General features: G+C 38.8%; 2 long non-coding RNA genes across 2 annotated transcripts; both read right to left on the minus strand.

Moving 5' to 3' along the window:
• Positions 1-166: 166 nt before the first annotated feature.
• Positions 167-12,816, minus strand: LOC144459955 (uncharacterized). Its single transcript, XR_013488671.1, has 2 exons — positions 12,553-12,816; positions 167-368 (listed from the first exon to the last, which is right to left on the minus strand). It is a non-coding gene; the product is annotated as an uncharacterized LOC144459955 (long non-coding RNA).
• Positions 379-5,518, minus strand: LOC144459956 (uncharacterized). The gene is made up of 3 exons (XR_013488672.1): positions 3,474-5,518; positions 2,793-2,940; positions 379-2,414 (listed from the first exon to the last, which is right to left on the minus strand). It is a non-coding gene; the product is annotated as an uncharacterized LOC144459956 (long non-coding RNA).
• Positions 12,817-12,846: the final 30 nt, after the last annotated feature.

Raw genomic sequence — 12,846 nt, forward strand, 5'->3', positions numbered from 1 at the left:
CTCAATTCATGACCTTTGCCCCAGTGGTGTAGCACCAAGACAGACCTCTATACCTGTGTGGCAGAGGACATGATCCTGTTGATGTAACACTGCAATCTAAAAAATATGCACGTACACAAAGTTTTTTTTTTAGAATCATACAAACTGTTATTGATCAGACAAGAACTCAACCCCATGAAGCTTTATTTAACAGTTGCAGACTAAGATCTTGTGCTTTTGGTTCAGAGGCTGCATGCTTTATCTTCATCAGATGCCTCCGGGCAGCATCAGCAACGTATGAATGTTGGACATGTGCCGGATACCGTGGTATGCCAGAGTGGTCTCCTCCTCCAGTGTCTGGGTTTTGAAGACAACCCGGAAGTCAGAACCTGAAAGCAGAAAGATAAATAGTCTATAGCCGTTTCTCAATATGCGTTCTTGTGCGGACTTGTGTTCTTGTGAACTTGTGACACATCATCAGTCACAGCCCAAGTACTGTTCCAATTCAAAGTTCACATCTAGCCAAGTTCAGTCCAAATGCCCAGATGTGTTCTCACCACGCCCCTTTTACCGGGGATGCATCAGACAGCCAGGTATCCCAGCATGCATTTCGCAACAATCATCGGAAATGGCAAGTGAGGGGAAGGCGCACAATTCTAAGTCGTAATTACCGATATGTTGTTCTGTCACGGAATGGAGTGTTTTCATGCATAGTTTAAACTTCACACCCGTGGTTGATGTATTAATATAGAGCCCCCTTGAATGTGAGGTCCCACTAGATGACAGCGGTGTCAGCGCTCATAAATAATAAACGTGTGTATGAGCGCTCAGGCTGCCCCACCGAGAGCAGCCTCTTTCGGGTAGTCCTTTTATATTCGTCATTGTGGTTCGTTCAGGGAAAGTCGGGATTTCAGAAACTCGGTTGAAACAGCGCAAACTGATCAGATCAGATTTCATGATGTTCTTCCCTACTACATAAACATTTACTACACGAACGTTTAAAGATAAATGGAAATGTTGAATTACTTGAAATGATTATTGATGTGAGGACCCATTATTCCACCATGGCAACAATGTATAATCTACTATTTGACTGAAGGCTGACTTAAAAACATTCAATGAACACAATGAACATGAAAACTGTTTTCAGTAGACATTGCAAAGTATGTTTGTCACCGTTTATAACACTAGTAACGGAAACCCGTAAAAAGAATGGTCTAGCAGAATGCTAAGGAGTGGAGAAGTGAGTGACTAACTGTAATTTTATTTATCAATTAAACACAATCATATAGGCTACATCAATCAACAGATTGTAAAACAATCAATAAAAGATTAAATTATATAATTTACTTATCTTCCAATGATGGAGACCTACATCAGTCTAATAATATCAGACTGAAAGAAAAAACCTTTGAAAACTTTTTACCACTATTTAGCCAACCTCAATCTATTAACCTCTCTGTTTATATTAGTTGTATTTATATTGACTATTTTATTTGCTGAAATTGTTACTAACAGAACTTACCCTTGCCAGCCTGTTGTAGGCCTACCTCCTGACCAGCCCTCTCTCTACAATTACATTTCTATAGAGGACATCCAGTACACCACCATCTTTTGTACTATTTCATTTTTATTATTATATCTGACCTATTTTCTCACCTATACTGTGCTATGTCATGTCCTATGTCTTGATGTATCATACTAGCCTTCAGTACTGTATGTGTACTGTGTGTGTTTGTGTGGAGTGTATTTTGGGACTTGTCCAGGTAATCAAGGACAGTGGTTCTCAGTTGACTTTGGCTGGTTAAATAAGGTGAAATAAATGATAAAAAAAAATGCAACCCATTTAATGGAATATCATAATGAGTGAACAAGTGTCAGTGATAGCAAATAATGCAAATCATTACCAAAGGAAAAGTTGTTCTAATATTTAGCAGCAATGAACAGACTCTTCTGATCAAATTATGGAAGCAATAGTTAGCAGTAGGTCGGGCAAAAAATTATAATATGGGCTCAGCCTCCATGCAGACCAAGCCATTTCCCTGAAAAAAAATGTACAATTATCTTTTCATCCTGCAGTGAAGAAAGGGGAGACGTCCACCACTGCCGTTTTTTTTTTTTTTATCCATCAAGATGTTATCAAGTGGATGATTCTGGTGGTTGTTCTGAATGGCCTCTCACATTTTCAGTGTACATCTCTCTACCACCAAGTAGTTTACCCAGCTGCCTTGCATCCTTGTGTCTGATGCTGCCTCCCCAGACTGCAGCATAAAACACACTTGCCACCACAGACTGATAAATCATTTGCAGCATCTTACTACAGATGTCTAGAGATAAATGACTCAAGAACATTTTTTTTATTTCAACAGTTTATTCAGGCAAAACAAAACAAAACATGACCATCTGACTGAACTTCTTGAACTTCTCTGTCACTCCTAAAAGGAAAGCAGAACATGTCACTCAATTTGGATACAGAAGTAGAATGTTTGTCAATGATAACTAAAGTTATTAATTTAGTCATGAACACATTTACTCAATCTGGAAGAAACAGAGGAAGGATAAGTATTTGTTGAGAATATAACTGATAGCTTGTAGTCATTCTGTCTTCAAAGTAACTAAAATGAATGAATTTGATGGTAATCACATATCTAAGAAAACTGAATTAAAATCAACACAGCTACGCCTCCTATTCGACATCAACTCTTATCACAACACTGCACAGCGGCAGCTGAAGGAAGTTTTGCCTACTTCTGTGCAGAGACTAGTAATATAATATGTATAATATAATATGTTACAGTAAATTCAGACCATACCTCCATGGTGGACTGCTCCATCTAAGTGATTTCTCAGATGGCAAAGAATTTTATGATTTAGTGGCATCCGGAAAGGACAACAGGGACAATCGTATGCTTCTGCTGCCGGAAAAACAGGCTCTTCAGTGGCCAGGAAATGGGTGGGATGCTGTGGACATACCCACAAAAAAAGAACAACTGACCATTAGATTCAAGATACACAAGGCCTATTAGCATTAGTGTTCTTTTACATTCAGGTTAATTAATTTATTCAAATAAGCTTTAAATACAACATTTAAATACAACATTGTAGCTGCTACAAGAAATGAATACCAAACAAAATTTCATTGCACTGACTTGCAATGACAATAAAGCTTCTTAATTAATTAATTTCCACGTTAGATAACTTTTTTTGTTACGTTACATAACTTAGCGTCACTTTCGATATATACATACGTAATGAAAATGCCACACACACACACACACACACACACACACAGCTAAATTTGAGTTACAACAATGCTAACGCTAACGCTAACAACGCTGACGCTAACGTCGCGTAGGATAATGTTACCATACAAGCTAAATGTTGACCATTAACCTACCAAGATACCCTAAATTTATACAGCAACAAAAGCACCATGAGATGTGAATAAAGTTTTTCATTTATTGCATTTATTGTAGCAACGTAATTTCACTTACTGACATGACTTTCCCGCTTGGTTTTTCCAATCTTTTTGCCGAGAGGGAAGATGGGAAGAGGTGGAGTAACTTGGGGAGGATTTCTATATTTGGGATTGTTGTCCGGGGCTGGACCTTTGAGGGAGGGCTAGACATCCAGCACTGCCTTCCCACAGGCCACAGCCGTTACCCTCTCAGTTAAGCACGTGCACCACAACTATAAAAGGCCAGCATCAGTGGAGCCCCGACTCGACGAGTCACCATGGCAACAGGGAAGAGGAGGGCTGCGTTTTTCACCCGCATGTTTTCAAAAAGAAGTGCATAAGTTTAAATGTAGTCCTTTGCAATCACAATAATATTACAGGGGAAAACTGCTTGAATGGTAGCCTATTAATTTATTTCATTTAGGTGCAATCCTGCGGGGGAGAAGCGTATTTGGCAGCAGTTTAGGATGAAATATAAAAACATTATTCAAACAGGTAAGACCTCGGCGTAATCTCATGGGGGTACCTCATTTGATCACGTTTTACATTGTAAAATAAATATTAAGTGGCTGTTTGACTGCAGTTGTTTTATCCCCAACATAATGCTGTTTTCACACACATAAATATCTTCTCATCTATATCATAATTAAGCCTATTTAAACTAACACAGACTTTTACTCAGCCAACAGAAAGAAGGCAGATGCCTGTAAAACGAGCACACTTTTCTGACCGCCCTGCATACAGCTGCCTTATTCAAGTGCTCAGCGTCTCCGACATTGTACAAAAAACTTCCATTTGCAAAGAAACGCAGCGCAACACACAATATCTGCTGGGGTGTGAGAGCATGACTACGATTGGTGCAAATGTAAGCACGGATTAGGTTGTGTGTGTAGGCCTAGATGATGGACTGTGACGTGAAACAGTACAGCTCAAAAAGATAATTGTCTGGAAATGCTAGAACATCTATGCGCGGTCTGATAACCATCTCCCGACGAATATTTAATTCTCTGCGCAGTCTTCATCCACGGGATCGTTATCAAAAGGACATGCCATGTTAGTGAAAAAAGTCGCCACCAACTGTGCCTAATGGACTTCTAATATGCTGACTCTGATTTTTTTTAAAATGACAGACGGCAGAACTAGGCTACTCCAAAACTCGCCTGCTGACTGAATGAATGAGGAAATCAAACGGAGTGTGTGGCTCTGAAAGAGGGCGGAGACAGAGAGAAACTCGAGGTTCATTGAGAAAAACCTGGTCCCGACCAGGTTAGGTTCATAGAGTCTGTTACTACGGTAACTGACCGAGAGCTTAAGTTACCTCTCTCTCTGAAACAGGCTAGAGTTACCCCTCTTTCTCTGGTTTGAGTTACCTCCCTTTTTGAAACGGAAAACTCAGAGTTTCCCTCATTTCAGGATTAACAGACTCTGAGTTTTCACTAAACGTGCTTTGTGAAACGGACCCCTGATGTCTTGTTTTTTTATTGTCGCCTTTCTTTCATCAGACACTGTGAAAACTACAAAAAATAAAACATATAAAACCAGAGTCAAAATATACATCTGTCACTCATTTTGTAAAGTCTCTTTAGCAAGTGTCTACAATTAGACAGGCCCAAACAACTAGCGTGCTAACATCTGTTAATAGACAGATCCCAGTCCGTTAACACAGCAACAGAAAATATCAAAAGTATATACAAAAGGCATTTCAACAATATTATGCACAAATATGACACAATCAAAGGTATATTACTGTGCACGCCTCTTGAACCATGCAGAATATTGTTAATTTAGGCCATAGTACTCTATTCCTCTGCAGCCACATTTGGCTCTTTTCTCTGCAGGCATGTTGGCCTAATTCCAATCCGACCCCTAAAGACTCAAGTCCTGAACCCTCACAGACTTAAAGGGCCAGTGCGTAATATTTGGCATGGTTTATTGTCAAATCTGAATCTGAATATTCTACCCATTAATATGTTTATATAAGTGTATAATCGCTATAAAATAAAATTCGTTTGGTTTTCGTAGTCTTATAATTATGCTTTTATATACAGTACAGGCCAAAAGTTTGGACACACCTTCTCATTCAATGCGTTTTCTTTATTTTCATGACTATTTACATTGTAGATTCTCACTGAAGGCATCAAAACTATGAATGAACACATGTGGAGTTATGTACTTAACAAAAAAAGGTGAAATAACTGAAAACATGTTTTATATTCTAGTTTCTTCAAAATAGCCACCCTTTGCTCTGATTACTGCTTTGCACACTCTTGGCATTCTCTCCATGAGCTTCAAGAGGTAGTCACCTGAAATGGTTTTCCAACAGTCTTGAAGGAGTTCCCAGAGGTGTTTAGCACTTGTTGGCCCCTTTGCCTTCACTCTGCGGTCCAGCTCACCCCAAACCATCTGGATTGGGTTCAGGTCCGGTGACTGTGGAGGCCAGGTCATCTGCCGCAGCACTCCATCACTCTCCTTCTTGGTCAAATAGCCCTTACACAGCCTGGAGGTGTGTTTGGGGTCATTGTCCTGTGGAAAAATAAATGATCGTCCAACTAAACGCAAACCGGATGGGATGGCATGTCGCTGCAGGATGCTGTGGTAGCCATGCTGGTTCAGTGTGCCTTCAATTTTGAATAAATCCCCAACAGTGTCACCAGCAAAACACCCCCACACCATCACACCTCCTCCTCCATGCTTCACAGTGGGAACCAGGCATGTGGAATCCATCCGTTCACCTTTTCTGCGTCTCACAAAGACACGGCGGTTGGAACCAAAGATCTCAAATTTGGACTCATCAGACCAAAGCACAGATTTCCACTGGTCTAATGTCCATTCCTTGTGTTTCTTGGCCCAAACAAATCTCTTCTGCTTGTTGCCTCTCCTTAGCAGTGGTTTCCTAGCAGCTATTTGACCATGAAGGCCTGATTGGCGCAGTCTCCTCTTAACAGTTGTTCTAGAGATGGGTCTGCTGCTAGAACTCTGTGTGGCATTCATCTGGTCTCTGATCTGAGCTGCTGTTAACTTGCGATTTCTGAGGCTGGTGACTCGGATGAACTTATCCTCAGAAGCAGAGGTGACTCTTGGTCTTCCTTTCCTGGGTCGGTCCTCATGTGTGCCGGTTTCGTTGTAGCGCTTGATGGTTTTTGCGACTCCACTTGGGGACACATTTAAAGTTTTTGCAATTTTCCGGACTGACTGACCTTCATTTCTTAAAGTAATGATGGCCACTCGTTTTTCTTTAGTTAGCTGATTGGTTCTTGCCATAATATGAATTTTAACAGTTGTCCAATAGGGCTGTCGGCTGTGTATTAACCTGACTTCTGCACAACACAACTGATGGTCCCAACCCCATTGATAAAGCAAGAAATTCCACTAATTAACCCTGATAAGGCACACCTGTGAAGTGGAAACCATTTCAGGTGACTACCTCTTGAAGCTCATGGAGAGAATGCCAAGAGTGTGCAAAGCAGTAATCAGAGCAAAGGGTGGCTATTTTGAAGAAACTAGAATATAAAACATGTTTTCAGTTATTTCACCTTTTTTTGTTAAGTACATAACTCCACATGTGTTCATTCATAGTTTTGATGCCTTCAGTGAGAATCTACAATGTAAATAGTCATGAAAATAAAGAAAACACATTGAATGAGAAGGTGTGTCCAAACTTTTGGCCTGTACTGTACTGTATATCAACTATAAAATGAATGACCTTGTTCTAAATTAAATCAAAACGAATCTATAAATAGAATAAACACAAAATAGCCATTCTCTATTCATTTAAAATATTTTCAGCTCTTGCAATTGTGTATTTTTGCCACACTGTATTACTGATCTCCTAACATCAAAACAATTACTTTATTTCTTGATGTTTATTTGCTGTTTTACAGTGACTGCAATGCAGTATACTATTTTAGCATTAATGCTGCTCAGACAGGTTTTTATTTTTGTTAAACATTTTCTTAAAAGGTAAAGGAATAAAGTTACTTTTGTTAAATAAACATTTGACCTTTTATTTTTCACTATTTTGGAATCGAAATAAGGAATCGTTAGGAACCGGAATTGATAAGCAGAACCGGAATCGGAATCGGATTCATAAAAATCCTAACAATACCCATCCCTAGCTGTCAGTCAGTGTGCGGGCTGGAGATTGGTGGAGCAGAGAGGGGAGGGGGGTCCCCGCTTGGTACTGTAATCGAGTATGTGTGTATTAAGTGTGTGTGTTATGCTAGAAGAGTCAGAGTTTGGGACGGAGTCTTTTACCCCCTGGAGTGTTACCAGAGTTTTTGGAGTGCTCAAATAAACAGGCCTTTTCCCGAACCCTCCTCTGGTCTCCTGCTCGTGAGGGATTCATTACAATATCGTAACATGGTTTAGATTTCTAAATAAACATTCACCTCATCGCTAGATAGACCTACTCCTGAAAAACTCGTGCGCAAGGCTTTTTGTCCCTACGAGGCCACTGTCATTTACCCGATGGGAGGGGTGAGCGAGTGAGCCCTGCAATCTAGAATTTGACCACTGATGTCACTGTTTTCAACCCATTTTACACACTGGCCCTTTAACTGACGTCAGCTGTAAGTGATTGAGTGTGAGAGTCTGAAAGGGCTCCTGATGCTACAAATAGGAATGGGACAGCACTTATCCCCCTCTCTACAAAATGTTGCTGACACTGGCGGCTCTGGGCGTGATCATTTATCGGTTATTGTCAGCATATATTCCACACACAAAGAATATATATCTATATATATCTATGGATAGATAGATATCTATAGATATAGGCTATAGGCTATTCTTTGTGTGTGCAATATAACCACTGGTATTCCTATGACTTCATGTGTGTTTATGTACCATCTTAAATCCATATATATATATATATATATATATATATATATATATAGAGAGAGAGAGAGAGAGAGAGAGAGAGAGATACAAAATACACAGACTAACTAACTAATTAACTGATTGACTAACATAAACAACTGAAAATTGAAAAAAAAATTAGCTTGCACCGTTAGCTCCGGTAAGGGAAAGCATGAGGGAAAGCAGCTGACCGGAAGTCACGCACAACAAAAAACAGAAGTTGATCACTATTTACTTCCGTGTTTGAAAATAAGGTGGATACTGCTGCTGCTGCTGCTTCTTCTTCTTCTTCTTCTCTCAATTTATTGGCGGATCGCAAACAACTTCCAGGTGCATACCGCCACCTACTGTACAAGAGTGTGTATTTATACTGCTACAGCCTCAGGGGGCGTGTTTGCAGCGGGGATAGCTCCGTTACCTATGATTTAAGGCCCGCCCATTAAATCCAGAAAATTGAAACCTAGAAACACAGTTTGTGGAGTCTAGCTCCACAATTCCATTGTAAATGGTTGAAAGGCTTTTTTACACATTTTGAGGAGTACTTTTATGACCTATTTAATGTGTTTAGAAGAAAATAGCAGAATTTGCTTTACACAGACTTTAACCAAACGTTATTTTTGAGGTAGTGCATTTTAGTCCAGTTTTTAATTAAAGTTACCCTTTTAGACAACTTATTTATTACGTTTTAACACATTTTAATGACTGTATGAATTCAAACATTGATTAAATTATTACGGAAAAATGTAAAATAAACATTTGAATGAAATCTCTGTAAAAACTGTCTCTCAGAGTTACATGTCTTAAGTGTGGCTGAATAAAATTCTCCTCTTCATATTTGACCTGTTTGATCCCATTTATATTGGTGAGGACAGACTAAATGAGAAACTGCTGTCAGTGTAATCCAGTACAGTTCAACAGCACCACAATCTACAACTCAACACTTCAATAAAATGTTAGACTGAATATTAAACTGCTGTTGTTTTTTCAAGGTGTACCAAGTAAACTGTCAAGTCTCCATAAAAATGTAGACAGAAAGCATAATGATGAGACAAATGCAGTGATGGACCGTAACTATTTACTCAAGTAGCTACTGTAGCCTACTTAAGTACAATTTGATGTACTTGTATTTTGGGTATTTCCATTTTGTGCTACTTTATACTTAGAGGGAAATACTGTACATTCTACTCAAGCTACATTTATTTGATAGCTATAGTTACTTTTCAGATAGTTTGTTTTATATGTTGTTGTTTCATATTTACAAGTTGCTGTGTGTTGTTATAGATTAGACTAGTACACCAGTGAAAGGTGTTAAAATTAGTTCTACCATGACAACATTTAAATGCTGCTTACATGTAGCCTACGATGATCAATTAATACTCAATACATATTCATGTAACACTTGAAATTGGGTCACTCTGCATAGTGAGTACTTTTAACTTTTCATTTTAAGCAGGCCTACATTTCGTTGACAATACCCAGATACTTTTACTCAAGTCAGATTTGCAGCACTTTTACTTGTGACTGAGTTTTTGTTCTTTGTTGTGATATTCCTGGGTACTTTGTCCACAACTGGACAAACATATCAAACAATAGAGACATGCAAGCATCGCACGTCTCATCCTCCGTCTCATCCCCCGCTGTCTTTCTGGGATCTGCCTCCTCAGCTGGGCAGCCTCCTCCTCAGCCTGCAGGTAAGGCTACAGCAATCCTGCTGCAATAACTGCGCCAAGACGCCTTCTCCGATCCGTTATTGATTTTTGATTTCCATCTCGCCAATGCTCACGATCACAATAACCACCAACTCTCCACTTTCCCCCTGCACCTGGCTTTTGATTTGATTTCACATAATCAGAAGCCAGGTGCGGGAATTGGATATAGATTAAATATAATCAAAAGCCAGCGGCGAGGAAAAGGTTTTATAAGACATTTTATGAAAATATTTTGGCTATTTATATTATTGTATGTCAGTTGAAACGTTAAAACATATAGGCCTACATATTAATTTCTTACAATGTCTATGAAAAGACGCAGGGCTGGGCTGTGTTTACATTGTTTTATTCTAAATGCAGGTATACAACACAGTACAACAAGCCAAGGCGAGTGGAGGTGGTGACATCATCAAGTTAGCTGCTGTTCCAAAAGCAGAAATGACTGTACTCCCGTCCTCCCGTTCTTGGGAAGTCGGACTTGCCAAGTCCACAAGTCCGAAGTGCTGAACTTGAGTATTGAGAAACGCCTTATGTGTCAGGTTCAGAAGTTAAGTTAAAAGTTAAAAATACATTTACAGTGTATAGAGTCAAATTCTTGCATTTTTTTCACAGGGTAAATTAAAACATGTTCTCATTTCTAACAGTGACCAGTAACAAAAATCTGAACTGACCTCTGATATGTTGTTGTTGTACAACTAATGAGGTGTGGGGAACAATTTTAGGAGCTGTTTAAGAACGCTTTCTGTCTTCACTCTGCTGTCAGTCATCCAACCCAGCAATCTTTTATTTATTTATTTGAACTGTTCTTAATTTAGCCCGAGAAGTCTGCAGGCTAATCCTGTAAATTAGTTTTAAAAGATGTCTTAGCTAAATGTTTAGATGTCTGGCCTAAGGTAGAAAAGTCGTTAAAAAGACAGATCATTGGCCCTCAGTTATCAGTCAGTGCAGATCGGAGCGCAGAAATAATCTAACGAAAGGGTTCGCGTGTGATTCATGAAACATTCTCACAGATCACAGCAGGGAATGATCAGGGGCATCAAAGGACGTCGGAAAAAACACAGTATGAAATCACTGCTGTGATCGACAGTGTTGCAGTGGACAGTCAAACTCCAGCTGAGACTGGAATATTTAATTTATGGCCTACCTACATGATATCAACCGACCTATAGCTTTCATATGAATACAATTTGCCTGTAGCCTACTATATTATTTGATACTAGCCTATTATTTTCATAATATTGATATAGGCTAAAAGCTTATAACTGGTCCAAACCGAGGAGCACTTGCTTGTGCACACTGGGTCTGCTTCCATTTCGGTCTGACAGGTGTCAGAGCTGGACAACGGTAAAAAAAAAATAAAAATAAATAAAAATAAAAATAATAATCGCTTTGGCCTGTGGTTCCCAACCTTTTTCCTTAAAGGGACCCCTTTTCTATTATTGAGTAAACTGACGACCCCTGACTGACATATTTTACGGATATTTTATATGATCTTAAAAGCATAACACTAACCCAAATAGTGAACGCAATAACTGCAGGAAGTCGCAGGAACTGCAGGAAAACTAGCGATTTGGATGAATTTTGAGTTGAGTAGGCGTAGTATTTCATTGTGAATATTTTCAGAGAAAGTTTCCTGATATTTTTAGGAACATTAGCTATGAAAGATTTCCTGCCTATTAAACAATCACGCATAGCCTTTGGGCTTTTTTTCCCCTCCCTGATATTAAGCAATTGTTTATTAATGCATCAGTAATTTTAAATGCATTCCTTTTATATATTCATTCAGTGTTTCTGGTTGTTCTATTATCGTTTGTTTTAAAAATATTCTTTTCTATGCAAATTTTCCCTCAAGTTTGTATCTTGTTTAATAATCTAAACTTATAAAATAACAACTAAATTGTTTTATTTAAAGAAATTAATTAAACATTGAGACGATGAATATCGAATATTTAATCAAAAATGTGTTGTTTTTTTGTTTTTGTTTTTACAAATCCTGTGTCTACTGATTCTTTCCTAATGCGATTTTTTTTAATTATATCTTGTATAATAATCTCAACTCAAACAAACACAATTAAATGCAGTTGTCTTCAATGAAATGAATGAATTGCTGAGACAAGGATAATCTGTAACAGATGATAACCCATTACAAGATGCGCCAATGATAAGAAATGATATACAGTTCCTGTCTCCTAAGTGGGCGTGGTCGTCCCTCTTCCACATTCCCCACTTTGTTTGGAAGTGTTGTGAATGTGTTTGGATAGATGAACAATACAACACTAAATAGGCTACACAGTACAAAGTTAATGATTGTTCATTATTTAGCCCCTCGTTTTATCTGCTAGCCTAATGTCTGATATCAAGTGTAAGCTCACAGCAGTTCTGATAAGAGTATGTTGCTGAAACGGTAACATGTCTCGACTAAAGTTAATTTTCTCCTGATTTGTCTGTCTCAAATAAAGCCATTTCAGTGTCAGAATGTTATAAAATAATTTGGGAAAACTGGAACAGAAACAGTATCTTTATGGAGGTTTTAAAAAGGGTCATGACACATACCTATGTGAAGTTCTTTAGTGACAATCTCTTTAAATTGCTTCACAGTGATCTTCCCCAGCTGCTCTTCAGTCTCACACAGATCGATGATCTTCTCCTCTCCTCTGGGTCCATTTAGTTTGACCTGGATTACCGGCATTTTGCAGCTGAGCCTGTGGTGTGAGCACTGTAAGGACAGAATGGAGTGTGCTCTTCTGATGCGTTTCTTCTGCTACAGGAACTAACATTTTAGATTACAGATCTACAAGGGACTTTGTGACATTTTAACGATTTGCACAGTGCTACTGAAAATCACGT

The sequence above is a fragment of the Epinephelus lanceolatus genome, chromosome 22 (genome assembly GCF_041903045.1).
Source record: "Epinephelus lanceolatus isolate andai-2023 chromosome 22, ASM4190304v1, whole genome shotgun sequence".
Classification (NCBI taxonomy): Eukaryota; Metazoa; Chordata; class Actinopteri; order Perciformes; family Serranidae; genus Epinephelus; species Epinephelus lanceolatus.